Here is a 16028-nt window from a genome sequence, read left to right on the forward strand (position 1 = left end):
ATCCACTACTGACAGTACTGGACAACAAGCAAACACTTCATCCACTACCGACAGTACTGGACAACAAGCAAACACTTCATCCACTACCGACAGTACTGGACAACAAGCAAACACTTCATCCACTACCGACAGTACTGGACAACAAGCAAACACTTCATCCACTACCGACAGTACTGGACAACAAGCAAACACTTCATCCACTACCGGCAGTACTGGACAACAAGCAAACACTTCATCCACTACTGACAGTACTGGACAACAAGCAAACACTTCATCCACTACCGACAGCACTGGACAACAAGCAAACACTTCATCCACTACCGACAGTACTGGACAACAAGCAAACACTTCATCCACTACCGACAGTACTGGACAACAAGCAAACACTTCATCCACTACCGACAGTACTGGACAACAAGCAAACACTTCATCCACTACCGACAGCACTGGACAACAAGCAAACACTTCATCCACTACTGACAGTAGTGGACAACAAGCAAACACTTCATCCACTACCGACAGTACTGGACAACAAGCAAACACTTCATCCACTACCGACAGTACTGGACAACAAGCAAACACTTCATCCACTACCGACAGTACTGGACAACAAGCAAACACTTCATCCACTACTGACAGTACTGGACAACAAGCAAACACTTCATCCACTACCGACAGTACTGGACAACAAGCAAACACTTCATCCACTACCGACAGCACTGGACAACAAGCAAACACTTCATCCACTACCGACAGTACTGGACAACGAGCAAACACTTCATCCACTACCGACAGTACTGGACAACAAGCAAACACTTCATCCACTACCGACAGCACTGGACAACAAGCAAACACTTCATCCACTACCGACAGTACTGGACAACAAGCAAACACTTCATCCACTACCGACAGTACTGGACAACAAGCAAACACTTCATCCACTACCGACAGTACTGGACAACAAGCAAACACTTCATCCACTACCGACAACAAACAAAACACTTCATCCACTACCGACAGTACTGGACAACAAGCAAACACTTCATCCACTACTGACAGTACTGGACAACAAGCAAACACTTCATCCACTACCGACAGTACTGGACAACAAGCAAACACTTCATCCACTACCGACAGTACTGGACAATGAGCAAACACTTCATCCACTACTGACAGTACTGGACAACAAGCAAACACTTCATCCACTACCGACAGCACTGGACAATGAGCAAACACTTCATCCACTACTGACAGTACTGGACAACAAGCAAACACTTCATCCACTACCGACAATACTGGACAACTTCATCCACTACCACTACTGGACAACGAGCAAACACTTCATCCACTACCGACAGTACTGGACAACGAGCAAACACTTCATCCACTACCGACAGTACTGGACAACAAGCAAACACTTCATCCACTACCGACAGTACTGGACAACAAGCAAACACTTCATCCACTACTGACAGTACTGGACAACAAGCAAACACTTCATCCACTACCGGCAGTACTGGACAACAAGCAAACACTTCATCCACTACCGACAGTACTGGACAACAAGCAAACACTTCATCCACTACTGACAGTACTGGACAACAAGCAAACACTTCATCCACTACCGACAGGACTGGACAACAAGCAAACACTTCATCCACTACCGACAGGACTGGACAACAAGCAAACACTTCATCCACTACCGGCAGTACTGGACAACAAGCAAACACTTCATCCACTACCGACAGTACTGGACAACGAGCAAACACTTCATCCACTACCGACAGTACTGGCCAACAAGCAAACACTTAATCCACAACCGACAGTACTGGACAACAAGCAAACACTTCATCCACTACCCCTAGGCTACCCCATCACCCTTTTCGTTTTGTTCACTGTAGAGCCGTGTCAAAATATAGAACAGAACACACAAATGTAGATAATCTGACCATAAAATATCATATTTAATACAAGAACATATACCTGGAATTCAGTTGGTCGCATTGCTTGGTCCACAGTTGGTTATTCCTCACTTGCTGTGTGATAACTAGAATGTTGCATACTTGGCATGGAAGAAATATTTCATGTTGCAGTGAAGTGTTCCCTTTGTGTGTCCAAGAAAGAAAACTGTAACAGTGGAATGTGATCAAGTGGATTTGAAGTATTGGCCCTCTGGGACTGAGTTATACTTGCTCAGGACATGCTTCAACAAAATATAAATTATATTTGACGTCCCGGCTTTTGTGCGACAGGAATAGTTCCTTGATCAGGAGAAAACATCACATTACATTTAGCTCATAGCAGTTTGATTTTCAGTTGCATTTTGTAATGTTTTTTGTGTGGATAATTTGGGGCTTTTGTGGGGTTGATAATCACAAGGTTTTGTTAATGACCAGGGTTGTTAATCACAAGGTTTTGTTAATAGCCAGGGTTGATAATCACAAGGTTTTGTTAATAGCCAGGGTTGATAATCACAAGGTTTTGTTAATAGCCAGGGTTGATAATCACAAGGTTTTGTTAATGGCCAGGGTTGTTAATCACAAGGTTTTGATAAAAACCAGGTTTGTTAATGGCAAGGTTTTGTTAATGACCAGGGTTGTTAATGACAAGGTTTTGCTAATGACCAGGGTTGTTAATGGCAAGGTTTTGTTTATGACCTGAGGGTTGTTAATGACCAGGGTTGTTAATGGCAAGGTTTTGTTAATGACCAGGGTTGTTAATGGCAAGGTTTTGTTAATGACCAGGGTTGTTAATGGCAAGGTTTTGCTAATGACCAGGGTTGTTAATGGCAAGGTTTTGTTAATCACCAGGGTTGTTAATGGCAAGGTTTTGTTAATCACCAGGGTTGTTAATGGCAAGGTTTTGTTAATGACCAGGATTGTTAATGGCAAGGTTTTGTTAATGACCAGGGTTGTTAATGGCAAGGTTTTGTTAATGACCAGGGTTGTTAATGGCAAGGTTTTGTTAATGACCAGGGTTGTTAATGGCAAGGTTTTGTTAATGACCAGGGTTGTTAATGGCAAGGTTTTGTTAATGACCAGGGTTGTTAATGGCAAGGTTTTTCGACACGTTAATGACCAGGGTTGATAATGGCAAGGTTTTGTTAATGACCAGGGTTGTTAATGGCAAGGTTTTGTTAATGACCAGGGTTGTTAATGGCAAGGTTTTGTTAATGACCAGGGTTGTTAATGGCAAGGTTTTGTTAATGACCAGGATTGTTAATGGCAAGGTTTTGTTAATGACCAGGGTTGTTAATGGCAAGGTTTTGTTAATGGCAAGGTTTTGTTAATGACCCAGGGTTGTTAATGGCAAGGTTTTGTTAATGACCAGGGTTGTTAATGGCAAGGTTTTGTTAATGACCAGGGTTGTTAATGGCAAGGTTTTGTTAATGACCAGGGTTGTTAATGGCAAGGTTTTGTTAATGACCAGGGTTGTTAATGACCAGGGTTGTTAATGGCAAGGTTTTGTTAATGACCAGGGTTGTTAATGGCAAGGTTTTGTTAATGACCAGGGTTGATAATGGCAAGGTTTTGTTAATCACCAGGGTTGTTAATGCAAGGTTTTGTTAATCACCAGGGTCGGTAATTGCAAGGTTTTGTTAATCAATAGGGTTGTTAATGGCAAGGTTTTGTTAATGACCAGGATTGTTAATGGCAAGGTTTTGTTAATAACCAGGGTTGTTAATGGCAAGGTTTTGTTAATGACCAGGTTTGTTAATGCAAGGTTTTGTTAATGACCAGGGTTGTTAATGGCAAGGTTTTGGTAATGACCTGAGGGTTGTTAATGGCAAGGTTTTGTTAATGACCAGGGTTGTTAATGGCAAGGTTTTGTTAATCACCAGGGTTGATAATGGCAAGGTTTTGTTAATGACCAGGCTTGTTAATGCAAGGTTTTGTTAATCACCAGGGTCGGTAATGGCAAGGTTTTGTTAATGACCAGGGTTGGTAATGATATCATGAATTAGTAATAGACAAGGTGTTGGTAATGACAGGTTTTGATAGTGATATGGGTTTATATGCTCCAAAGGTTATTTGTTGGAATATTATCTTATATTGATAGTTTATTATTCAAGAGCCATTTAAAACTGTTTTTAACAGTAAAGAAAATCAAAGTTCACTGTGTGCATTTCATGAAAGTTGACTGATTGACTGTTTCCGATGTTCACATCGTCAACCACTGGTCAACTACTCCAGACTGGAACCTTGTTTAGGAACCATTGCACTGAATTAAATCACAGTGTCGGTTGTCTTCTATCCCAATTATTTTCATCAACTCCTCATTGCTACCATTGTCAAATCTAATGATATTCTGAAAAATTTAAAATTCCAATAAACATCAAAAAGAAATGAAATGACTTGAAATTGATGAAGTTGTTTCATCGTGTCCTGTTTGGACATCGCTGCACTTGGCGTCGGAAAAGACAGTGAATCATTACTGTCTCACGAAAGAAAGTCTTATTTCTGGCTCTGTGGATTATCGGGCAAGAAACGATGGGGATGAAGGTCACTAGAGCCTTTGTGAAACAATGCCATTGGTTTCTTTGCTGAAAAAAAAGACCTTTGACTAGAATAGTAAAGATGATTATTTTCTAAACCAAATAACAGGAACATCAATCACATGTTTATTTTGGTATTCTTTGCATGAAGAATGATGACCTTTTCTTTTCAATGCCGAGGACATTAACAATGTTTTCTTGTTCCTTAATTAGTTGATAACGATTTTATGGATTAATTTAAGTCTAATGGACAGCTGTGACCTAATTAAGTTGATGATTTGATTGCAGAGTTGCAAATAATTAAGAATAACAAATAATAATTAAGAATGTTCTTATGATGTCATCCATTGGTCATGTTGACCTCATTCAATTGTTCATAATGACATAAATGGTCAAGATGACATCATCCATTGTTCATGACATACCCTATTTTGTTCAAGATGACATCATCCATTGTTCATGACATACCCTATTTTTCATGATGACATCATCCTTTAAGGTTAACCTCATCCAATTGTTCATAATGACATTATTGTTCATGATGACATTGTCCATTGTTATGACATTATCCATTGTTCATGACATCATCGATTGTTCATGACATACCTGTTCTTCAAGATGACATCATCCATTGTTAAAGGTTGAATTAATGTAATTGTTTATGGTGGTATTCACTGTTCAAAATGACATTATCCATTGTTGACGACATACCTGTTTTTCAAGATGACATCATCCATTGTTAAAGGTTGACTTAATGTAATTGTTCATGATGGAATTCACTGTTCAAGGTATCTACGATACTGTACTTGGTAACCAGTTGGTCAGTTTGACCATGTCTGTATTCATGTAACAATCCACCACCATAAACCTCACAGTGTACACATACAATACCTTCTTACAGTGTGGGAGAGTGAGTTTAGTTTTATGCCGCTTTTAGCAATATTTCAGCAATATCACAGCGGGATACACCAGAAATGGGCTTCACACATTGTACCCATGTGGGGAATCGAACCTAGGTCTTTGCCATGACGAGTGACTGCTTTAACCATCAGCACCGTCCCCATACAGAGTGAAGAAATAGCAGTTAATCAGAATGTCTGTCACTTTCCTCACAAGGTTTTGCGATCCGTGAAGATCCGGGTTAGAATAGGTCTTCAGCAACCTATTCTTGCCACAAAAGGCGACTATGCTTGTCGTAAGAGGCGACTAACGGGATCGGGTGGTCAGGCTCGCTGACTTGGTTGACATATGTCATTGGTTCCCAATTGCGCAGATTGATGCTCATGCTGTTGATCACTGGATTGTCTTGTCCAGACTCGATTATTTACAGACCACCGCCATATAGCTGGAATATTGCTGAGTGCAGCATAAAACTCACTCACTCACTCACTCTTATATTGTGAGTGAGTGAGTTCAGTTTTATGCCGTTTTAGCAATATTTCAGCAATATCACAGCGGGATACACCAGAAATGGGCTTCACACATTGTACCCATGTGGGGAATCGAACCTAGGTCTTTGGCATGACGAGTGAACGCTCTAACCATCAGCACCGTCCCCATACAGAGTGAAGAAATATCAGTTAATCAGAATGTCTGTCACTTTCCTCACAAGGTTTTGCTGACCAGAGGGATATATGTTTAATATGTTTCATGAAAACATCTGGCACCAGCGTCACTGCAGGCTTGCCTCACTCGTTCAGCTGACACTTGATGAGATAACCGGAATACTGTCAACAGTGGTGTAAACCAAGCTCACCTTACGATGGAGGTTGTATTTGTTCATGTTCATCAGCCAAAGAAGCCAGTGCACAGATTCCATCATGTATCAAAGCCCATCGTCATAGGATGATGACCTGAGCGTTGCCGTTCTAATAATCATCTATATTTCAAATTCATTTCTAGGTAATTTGTTTTACGATGTGATAATCCATCAATTTACCCATAATTGTCTATCTTATACCCCAAAGATCTCCACAAACATTTTGCGTCTCTATTATAATCTATTTACCTTCCTCCCATCAATGATCTTGTTGAGACGTGGCTTTGATTTCAAAGATGGTTGCCTTGGTTGAGACCGACATGCTAATTACCTGTAAACTAGTGTCAGAATGGTATTGTATGAAGTTTGTCCCTGTAGGGTATTTAGCTGCAGTCTTTCAACAGAAAGCTGCTTGGATGTGCTCTTTGTCCTGACTGTTTTAATTTGTTAAGAAAGTTGGGTTAGAGGATCAAAGACTTTCTTCCCAGACACTCACTGCCTGGGACCTCGTTTTAGCCGAGCTCAAGATTGTTGCTAGGTGAACTGTATGTTATTGCTTTGCCAATAACTGGTAATTGTAAGTTGTATACTGCTTTGAGATTGTATTGATTTATTCTTGAATCTCTGATTGAACTGATTGAATCTGCTCGTGTGTATTTGAATCAGTCAGTGAATGGCATGCCACTTTTATGTGGTTACGTGGATTGACTGTCGATTATGTCGGTGGAACTGTTACCATAGTGTTGTTGACAGAGCGTCTGTCCCGAAAGGTGAAGGTTTGAGGTTGGATTGTTGACATGTACTATGAGATCTTAAAATATGGTACTTATTGCTACCTTGCCTGGTATTCGGATTAGAGAGGACAAAACCAGGATTGGTCGGCTCGGAGTCAGTCTAGTGTTAGTGAGTGGGGTGTACATATTAAGCTGTGGCCCTGTATCTCCGTGGGCAAGGTCTGAAGATACGACATCAGGGTGTGATTTTGCTATTTACAACGGGCACTGGGGCATGTTAAAAATGGCTGGTGCAGGTTACCGTTAGTAACAGGTTGCACCCGGTTGCAGGTAACAATAAATCCTCCAACATCTTGGTCATCGTGTGTCTTTCCTGCCAAACCTATAAGCCAGGTTCCACTCTGTGCAAGTGCTGAACAAAAACTAAAATCACACCCTGAACTTTAAAGTACTGTCGGAAATAGAAAAAAACCTGTGGGTTTTTTTCACATTTAGATCCACAATTTATGTAGTTGATATGTGAAAGTGTGAAATATCTGTTAAACTAAGTTTGGCCTATCTACAGTCTCGGTGGTAGGGAGATAGGAAATGTAAAAAAGGGACTTTACTGAGGAGAGGTTAGTGCAGAAATGAGCAATGTGGTTTTCTTCTAAGTCCAAGTCGACTTATTTGGAACAGACCTTGGCTTTATGGTGCAAACCTCATATTCCTTGGCCAAGCATGGTGCAAACCTTGTATTCCTTGGCCAAGCATGGTGCAAACTTCATATTCCTTGGCCAAGCATGGGGCAAACCTCGTATTCCTTGGCCAAGCATGGTGCAAACCTTGTATTCCTTGGCCAAGTATGGTGCAAACCACGTATTCCTTGGCCTAGCATGGTGCACACCTTGTATTCCTTGGCCAAGCATGGTGCAAATCTTGTATTTCTTGGCCAAGCATGGTGCAAATCTTGTATTTCTTGGCCAGACATGGTGCAAACCTCGTATTCCTTGGCCAGGCATGGTACAAACCTCATATTTCTTTGGCCAAGCATGGTGCAAACCTCATATTCCTTGGCATGGTGCAAACCTCATATTTTAGCTTGGTGCTTAACTTTGTATTTCAAGCATGGTGCAAACCTCATATTCCTTGGCCAAGCATGGTGCAAACCTCATATTCCTTGGCCAAGCATGGTGCAAACCTCATATTCCTTGGCCAGGCATGGTGCAGACCGTGTATTCCTTAGCTAAGCATGGTGCGAACTTTGTATTTCTTGTCTAAGCATGGTGCAAACCTCATATTCCTTGGCCAAGCATGGTGCAAACCTCATATTCCTTGGCCAAGCATGTACTCAGACTGTTAGCTGTTACATAAAAAACAGGAACTGAAGAGAGCCCAGAAAACCAGGCCTGACCTATTATCAGGCCTACCTAAGACAACTTTCCCGCTGTGCAGAAAAACGAGAAAAGGTCCACGAATCGTTGAAATAACAACATAAACACATTACCTCGCTATTGAAACAGTAAAAACGGCAACGAAAAACTATGAAACTTCAACATTTTTATATCAGCGAACTTTGACCTCTACTGAGCATGCGCATTACGATCCAGGCTTCTTTCCAATTTCCGAGCAACCGTGAATCGCCATGCGTAGAAAAAGTATTAAATATGTCAAAATAATTGCTGTCAATCGTTTCATACGCATGGAAAGTAAACTAAACAAGTGTGCACACAAGTATCATGATGATAAATGCCCAATAACAGAAATACTTAAAAAGAAATGTAACTTTTGTCCAAGCTGGAAAATGTCAACATGCGGTCGAGACTTTCTCTTCCATGTTCGCATGCGCAAAATCGAAGTTGCGGGCTCCTCGTTTTATGATGCGGCGTTAGCGATTTAAAGTTGCCATTTTTATTGTTTCAGTAGCAAGGTAATATGTTTATGTTGCTATTTCCATGATTAATGTGGGCTTTTCTGTGTTTTTCTGCACAGTGGGAAAGTTTTCTTTGGTAGGCCTATATTATGGTCACAGCATTTACTGATCAAAGGAATCTGATTGCTGAACCACTCACACTCATTCACATTCTCCATAGCTGTAATTAACTCACTCACCAACGGTATCTCACTCACTCAAACTCTCACTCACTAGTGCTTCAATGTATTCAATGTATAGCTTTGAGCGTTAGAAAATGTGAGGTTGATGATAAAACACATTTAGTCTTGTTGAAAACTCTTGTCAACTTTCCAGACATTTGTCTCCAATATAACATTTGATTTGATACCAACATTTTATGGGGAAAAGTGTAAATATATTTTAAGACTGACGACTCAAGACTGAATCTGTCCCAGTGATTTTTCTCAAACACAACGTACAAATCTCCAATTGAATGTCAGAGTGTGGGCTGGTTGTTGAAAGATAGGATAAAGATGTCTTTCATATCACACTTTCTCGAGATCCTTTTATAAATGAGAGTGACAGACAGACAAGTTAACACATTTGACAGTTTAAAGTTTGAATTTCTATTTTTCCAAAGATTATCCCCAGTATTCATGGCATAAATGACAAGAAATTTGGCAGGCTTCAGAACTCTGAAGCCTTCTCTGGCGGCCATGTTTAATCCTTTGTGTGAGGCAGTGTCCATCATGATGGATGGGAACAGAAGGATTTTTTGAAAAGTTGAACCTGCGGCCAAATCTATTGAAATGCGTGTGACAGTACGATCGCTGATGACGAAGCGCCCGCCAACGTGGACAATTCCGGTAATGGAGATGAGGACGCTAAGATAGCCCTGTCAGGGGCAGATGGGAAATGCCTCGCTGGGCTTCCACATCGTGCTAAAGAATTCCACTGAAAAAAGAATGAAATTTGAATTTGTTGTTTTTGTCTGGTTTAAATCTTGAAGGCAATTTTGACAATCCCAGGGGGGTTTAATCAAATTTGCAACCGAGTCACATGTTAGTCTTTTATCCGTGTTCAAAGGAGGGCGTTTTTTTGAGGAAATATGTTTGAAGGTTTGGGACGGTGGGCTTTCACAAGGTCGTACTGCCTCCTCAGGCCCTTGATTTACGATACGTGTATTTCTGGACATAAGTTGAAGACTAGAAAATCCATTTTAAGACAGCTAATGTTAGAATCTGTTAGCTGATTTCATCAGGAGCTGTTTTTCTTCGGACTTGGGACATATGTAATTGATTTCGGAACTAGCATCACCAGGATTTCATGTTGAGACTGCTGTGGATGATCGTCTGTACCTGTTGACGTTACGATTTGTCTCAAAATACCAAACTTTGTGATGCAAGGTCAATTTTGTACACGACTCATGTTGTATTTTTTGCTGTTTAAGGAATTATATGATAAGTCAAGGATCTGAATAATAGAATTTGACATGAGGAGACAAGGCTGTGGCAGTGTTTCACGTGGGAGAGGGTACAGGCACAATCTGGGGGTTTCATGACATTCGTGTATTGTCACGGTACATGGCACGGCAGCCATTTTGAAAACAAATGTTATGACTGTTGTTACTCTGCCACTTTTTATCCCACCGGCATATAATGAAGGTCGTCGCCTCATCCGTCTGTCTGTCCGTCCGTAATCATTTTGTTTCCGGACCATAACTCAAAGACCGTTCGATATTTTTCAACAAAACTTAGTAGATATGTCAAAAATAACCTAAGGTGGTGCCTTTTGCTATTTACAGATTTTTGGCATTTTTATTTTTCCCGGTTTCCATGGAAACGATTCGGACTTAATCCCAAAAGTGAGGGGTGGGCTTCGTTTCCGGAGCACAACTCAAAAACCTCTCTATATCTTTCAGCAAAACTTGGCAGATATGTGAGGCAGATATTGAAGTGATGCCTTTTGCTATTTGCAGATATTTGTGATTTATTATTTTCTCGGTTTCCATGGAAATGATTCGAACTTAGTCTCAAAAAGGAAGGGATGGGTTTTGTTTCCGGAGCACAACGCGAAAACTTCTTAATATCTTTCAGCAAAACTTGGCAGATATGTGAGGCAGATCCCAAAGTGGTGCCTTTTGCTATTTGCAGATTTTTGTCATTTATTTTTTTCATGATTTCCATGGAAACGATTTGCACTTAGTCTAAAATCAAGCTGGACTTTAAGTAACTGTCAGATGATTTGTTCTTTCAAAGATGTGGGGGCCGGGGGGATATGTCATCTTCTGATGACTCTTGTTTCAAATGCTTGGTTGGTTGATTGGTTGGTTGGTTGATTGGTTGATTGGTTGGTTGGTTGATTGATTGGTTGATTGGTTGGTTGGTTGGTTGATTATTGGTTGGTTGATTGGTTGATTGATTGATTGGTTGGTTGGTTGGTTGATTGATTGGTTGGTTGGTTGGTTGGTTGGTTGATTAATTGGTTGATTAATTGGTTGGTTGGTTGATTGGTTGGTTGGTTGGTTGATTATTGGTTGGTTGATTATTGGTTGGTTGATTGGTTGGTTGGTTGATTGGTTGGTTGATTGGTTGGTTGGTTGATTGGTTGGTTGGTTGGTTGGTGGTTGGTTGGTTGGTTGGTTGGTTAACGCCACACTCTGAAATATTTAGCTATAGGGCAGCCTTCTGTAAATAATCAAGTCAGGACCAGACAATCCAGTGATCAATGGCATCCCAATTTGGATACAATGGCATGTGTCAACCAAGTCAGCGAGCCTGATCACCCGATCATGTTAGTCGCCTTTCACGTCAAGCATAGGTTGCTGAAGGCCATGTCTAACATGGATATTTTTCAGATGGTAATCTTATTTGGTCGTCATCATATAAATTGTGGCTATTTGGCAATTATTTAAATTTAATAATTTTCTGAAAGTACTTGTAAAACATTGTCTCTGCAATTGTCAGACTGATGGAGCTGAACTTCCACATCTGTGTTTTTCCTTTTGTTATATTTTTGATAAGGCCAGACCAATTTTATTTCTTGTTTTAGGGATTTTTGTTCTCAGAAAACCTAAAGGCAGGATGGAAAAAAAAATACAAATAAAATCACCAGTCAAATTGATATTCCTTCTAAACACTAAAAGTATTTTACTTTTGGCAATTTATGAAATGTATATGGGGCAAAATACAATCTAAAAAAATATATTGTTGTAAGTTTACATTTTTGGCCAATAAAAACATTAGGATTCTATTTTTTAGCAGGGCAAATTCATTTTATATTTTTTCTTATTCTTGAAAAAATATGACTGGCGGATCCGTAAAACCAGAAATAAAATTTGTCTGGCCTTAGTAATTGTTGCAGACCCCAACTTTTGTTCAGTTTCTGTTCTGTAAACTATAGACATGTTAAACTGTTGACTTCATATCCAGGTTAGTTTCAAAGCAGGGACACTATTTTTGTAGACTTTTGAAAATTAGAAAATGAACATGATTTGTCTGGAACCCATTTCTTAATGATATTATATGAAAGGAATCATCTAAACCGGCTGCATCAGTTGTAGCTTAGAGGTCTCTGGGGGGTGTTTTTGAGCTACACAAGATATTCAGATTGTTATTCGAGGACAAGACAACAAATGAATGTTAGAGGTGTTGTCTGTGTGCTTCGCTGTCAGCATTATTTTTTGGGTAGTGAAATGCAACATTTTTTAATTGTCTACATGTCTCTAGGCAATAAAAAACAAACTTTAAGCTAATTAGCAGGGTTTTTTAAATTGTTTTGTTCCAGATTTGCGTAATTTCTTGTGTGAGTCCATCCCTTCATTTCAGTGTAATGAGTAATCAAATTGCCCCTTTGAATATTGGTGATAACCTGTTACGTGTGTTGTCTTTAATCTCAAATATTTTTCTGTCAAATGTGCTGGATATTATAAGAATGAAAACTCCAGGTTGTATTTAGTTTTACAGTGAATCAATTTTGTGAATTTACATGAATACTTTGCAGATAATTTTGATGACTAATTAATTATTTCCATAAATGTTCTGACGTATATTGTTCATTTTTTTTTACCATCCATGCACTCCTGACGCTTAAAATCTTCTCACCTCTATAGATAGTATTGACTGTCCACCAAGCTTGTATTGACAAGAAGATATATTATTGATGTATGGCGACAACTTCAGAAATAACTTGATCACAGTACCCCCTTATGCGATATTAGTAACAGTTTGACTTTATCAGCGCATGCTTGTTATAAATAGATGGTGGAATAGCCTAGTGTTCGCTCATCACACCGAACTGGGCTGCAATTCCCCACATGGGTACAATGTGTGAAGCCCATTTCTGATGTCCCCATTGTGATATTGCTGGAATATTGCTAAAAGCGGCATAAAACCATTTCCACTCCCCTTGCTTGACATTATCAGTTGGTGAGGCTGTTGACTTGGTTGATGTCATCGTATCCCATTTGTGCAGATCGGTGCTCATTATGTCAGTCACTGGATTGTCAGGTCCAGACTTGATGGTTTACAGATGGCTGTCATGCATCTGGAGTATCGCTGGGTGTTAAATATCAAACTTACAAACAAACAAATGATGTCACAATGACCTCCAGCAGGGTCCCAGGGCTTGTTGCACCAAGCAATCTGTCACAGCACTATGGCCCATTTGCCTGTGTTAGAGTATGAGATTTATTATCACCTTAACGCTAACTTAACTTAGTGCAATGGGATCCAAGCCGACGTGTTTTTAGTATGTTTCATAATCTCAGCAGCAAGCTTAACTGTACTACACACAACTATTGAATATGCTGGACACCACTATTAATATGCTAGACACCACTATTCAATATACTGGACACCACTATTCAATATGCTGGACACCACTATTCAATATGCTGGACACCACTATTCAATATACTGGACACCACTATTCAATATGCTGGACACCACTATTCAATATGCTGGACACCACTATTCAATATGCTGGACACCACTATTCAATATGCTGGACACCACTATTCAATATGCTGGACACCACTATTCAATATGCTGGACACCACTATTCAATATGCTGGACACCACTATTCAATATGCTGGACACCACTATTCAATGTGCTGGACACCACTATTCAATATGCTGGACACCACTATTCAGTATGCTACGATCCACTATTAAATGTGCTGGACACCACTATTCAATATGCTGGACACCACTATTCAATATGCTGGACACTGCTATTCAATATGCTGGACACCACTATTCAATATGCTGGACACCACTATTCAATATGCTGGACACCACTATTCAATGTGCTGGACACCACTATTCAATATGCTGGACACCACTATTCAATATGCTGGACACCACTATTCAATATGCTAGACACCACTTCAATATGCTGGACACCACTATTCAATATGCTGGACACCACTATTCAATGTGCTGGACACCACTATTCAATATGCTGGACACCGCTATTCAATATGCTGGACACCACTATTCAATGTGCTGGACACCACTATTCAATATGCTAGACACCACTATTCAATATGCTGGACACCGCTATTCAATGTGCTGGACACTGCTATTCAATATGCTGGACACCACTATTCAATATGCTGGACACCACTATTCAATGTGCTGGACACCACTATTCAATGTGCTGGACACCACTATTCAATGTGCTGGACACCACTATTCAATATGCTGGACACCACTATTCAATGTGCTGGACACCACTACTCAATATGCTGGACACCACTATTCAATATGCTGGACACCACTATTCAATGTGCTGGACACCACTATTCAATATGCTGGACACTGCTATTCAATATGCTGGACACGGCTATTCAATATGCTGGACACCACTATTCAATATGCTGGACACGGCTATTCAATATGCTGGACACCACTATTCAATATGCTGGACACCACTATTCAATATGCTGGACACCACTATTCAATATGCTGGACACCGCTATTCAATATGCTGGACACCACTATTCGATATGCTAGACACCACTATTCAATATGCTGGACACCACTATTCAATATGCTGGACACTGCTATTCAATATGCTGGACACTGCTATTCAATATGCTGGACACTGCTATTCAATATGCTGGACACCACTATTCAATATGCTGGACACCACTATTCAATATGCTGGACACCACTATTCAATATGCTGGACACCACTATTCAATGTGCTGGACACCACTACTCAATATGCTGGACACCACTATTCAATATGCTGGACACCACTATTCAATGTGCTGGACACCACTATTCAATATGCTGGACACTGCTATTCAATATGCTGGACACGGCTATTCAATATGCTGGACTCCACTATTCAATATGCTGGACACGGCTATTCAATATGCTGGACACCACTATTCAATATGCTGGACACCACTATTCAATATGCTGGACACCGCTATTCAATATGCTGGACACCACTATTCAATATGCTAGACACCACTATTCAATATGCTGGACACCACTATTCAATATGCTGGACACTGCTATTCAATATGCTGGACACTGCTATTCAATATGCTGGACACTGCTATTCAATATGCTGGACACCACTATTCAATATGCTGGACACCACTATTCAATATGCTGGACACCGCTATTCAATATGCTTGACACTACTATTCAATATGCTGGACACCACTATTCAATATGCTACGATGCACTTTTCAATGTATTACATCCATTATCCACTGTTCAATATGCTACAATCCACTATTAAATGTGCTTGACACCACTATTCAATATGCTGGACACCACTATTCAATATGCTGGACACTTCTGTTCAATATGCTGGACACCACTATTCAGTATGTTACAATCCACTATTCAATATGCTGGATACCATTATTCATTATGCTACAATCCACTATTTAATATGCTGCAATCCATTATTAAAACTGTCTTATGACCATCCATGTGCCTCTTTCAATAATTTTTAATTCATTCTGTAACTGTTATGGCCTGAGCTGAATATAGACTTATAATGTCGAGTTACCACATAATCATGCCACAGAACTTTATGTCTTCTCCTTGTCAACTTCTTTATGAACTCCCACTGATTAGCTCATATTTGCAGTATTTGTACAGCTGTATCTAGATATGTTTGTCCTTAGAGTGTGTTAG

General features: G+C 40.0%; 1 protein-coding gene across 1 annotated transcript in view; it reads left to right on the plus strand.

Annotated features, from left to right (window-relative positions):
- The window catches only part of LOC124277313 (peripheral plasma membrane protein CASK-like), a 400363-nt gene that overhangs the window by 112718 nt on the left and 271617 nt on the right, over positions 1–16028 (plus strand).

This window comes from Haliotis rubra, unplaced genomic scaffold (assembly GCF_003918875.1).
Source record: "Haliotis rubra isolate DU_JTF1 unplaced genomic scaffold, ASM391887v1 Scf22, whole genome shotgun sequence".
In the NCBI taxonomy this organism is placed as follows: domain Eukaryota; kingdom Metazoa; phylum Mollusca; class Gastropoda; order Lepetellida; family Haliotidae; genus Haliotis; species Haliotis rubra.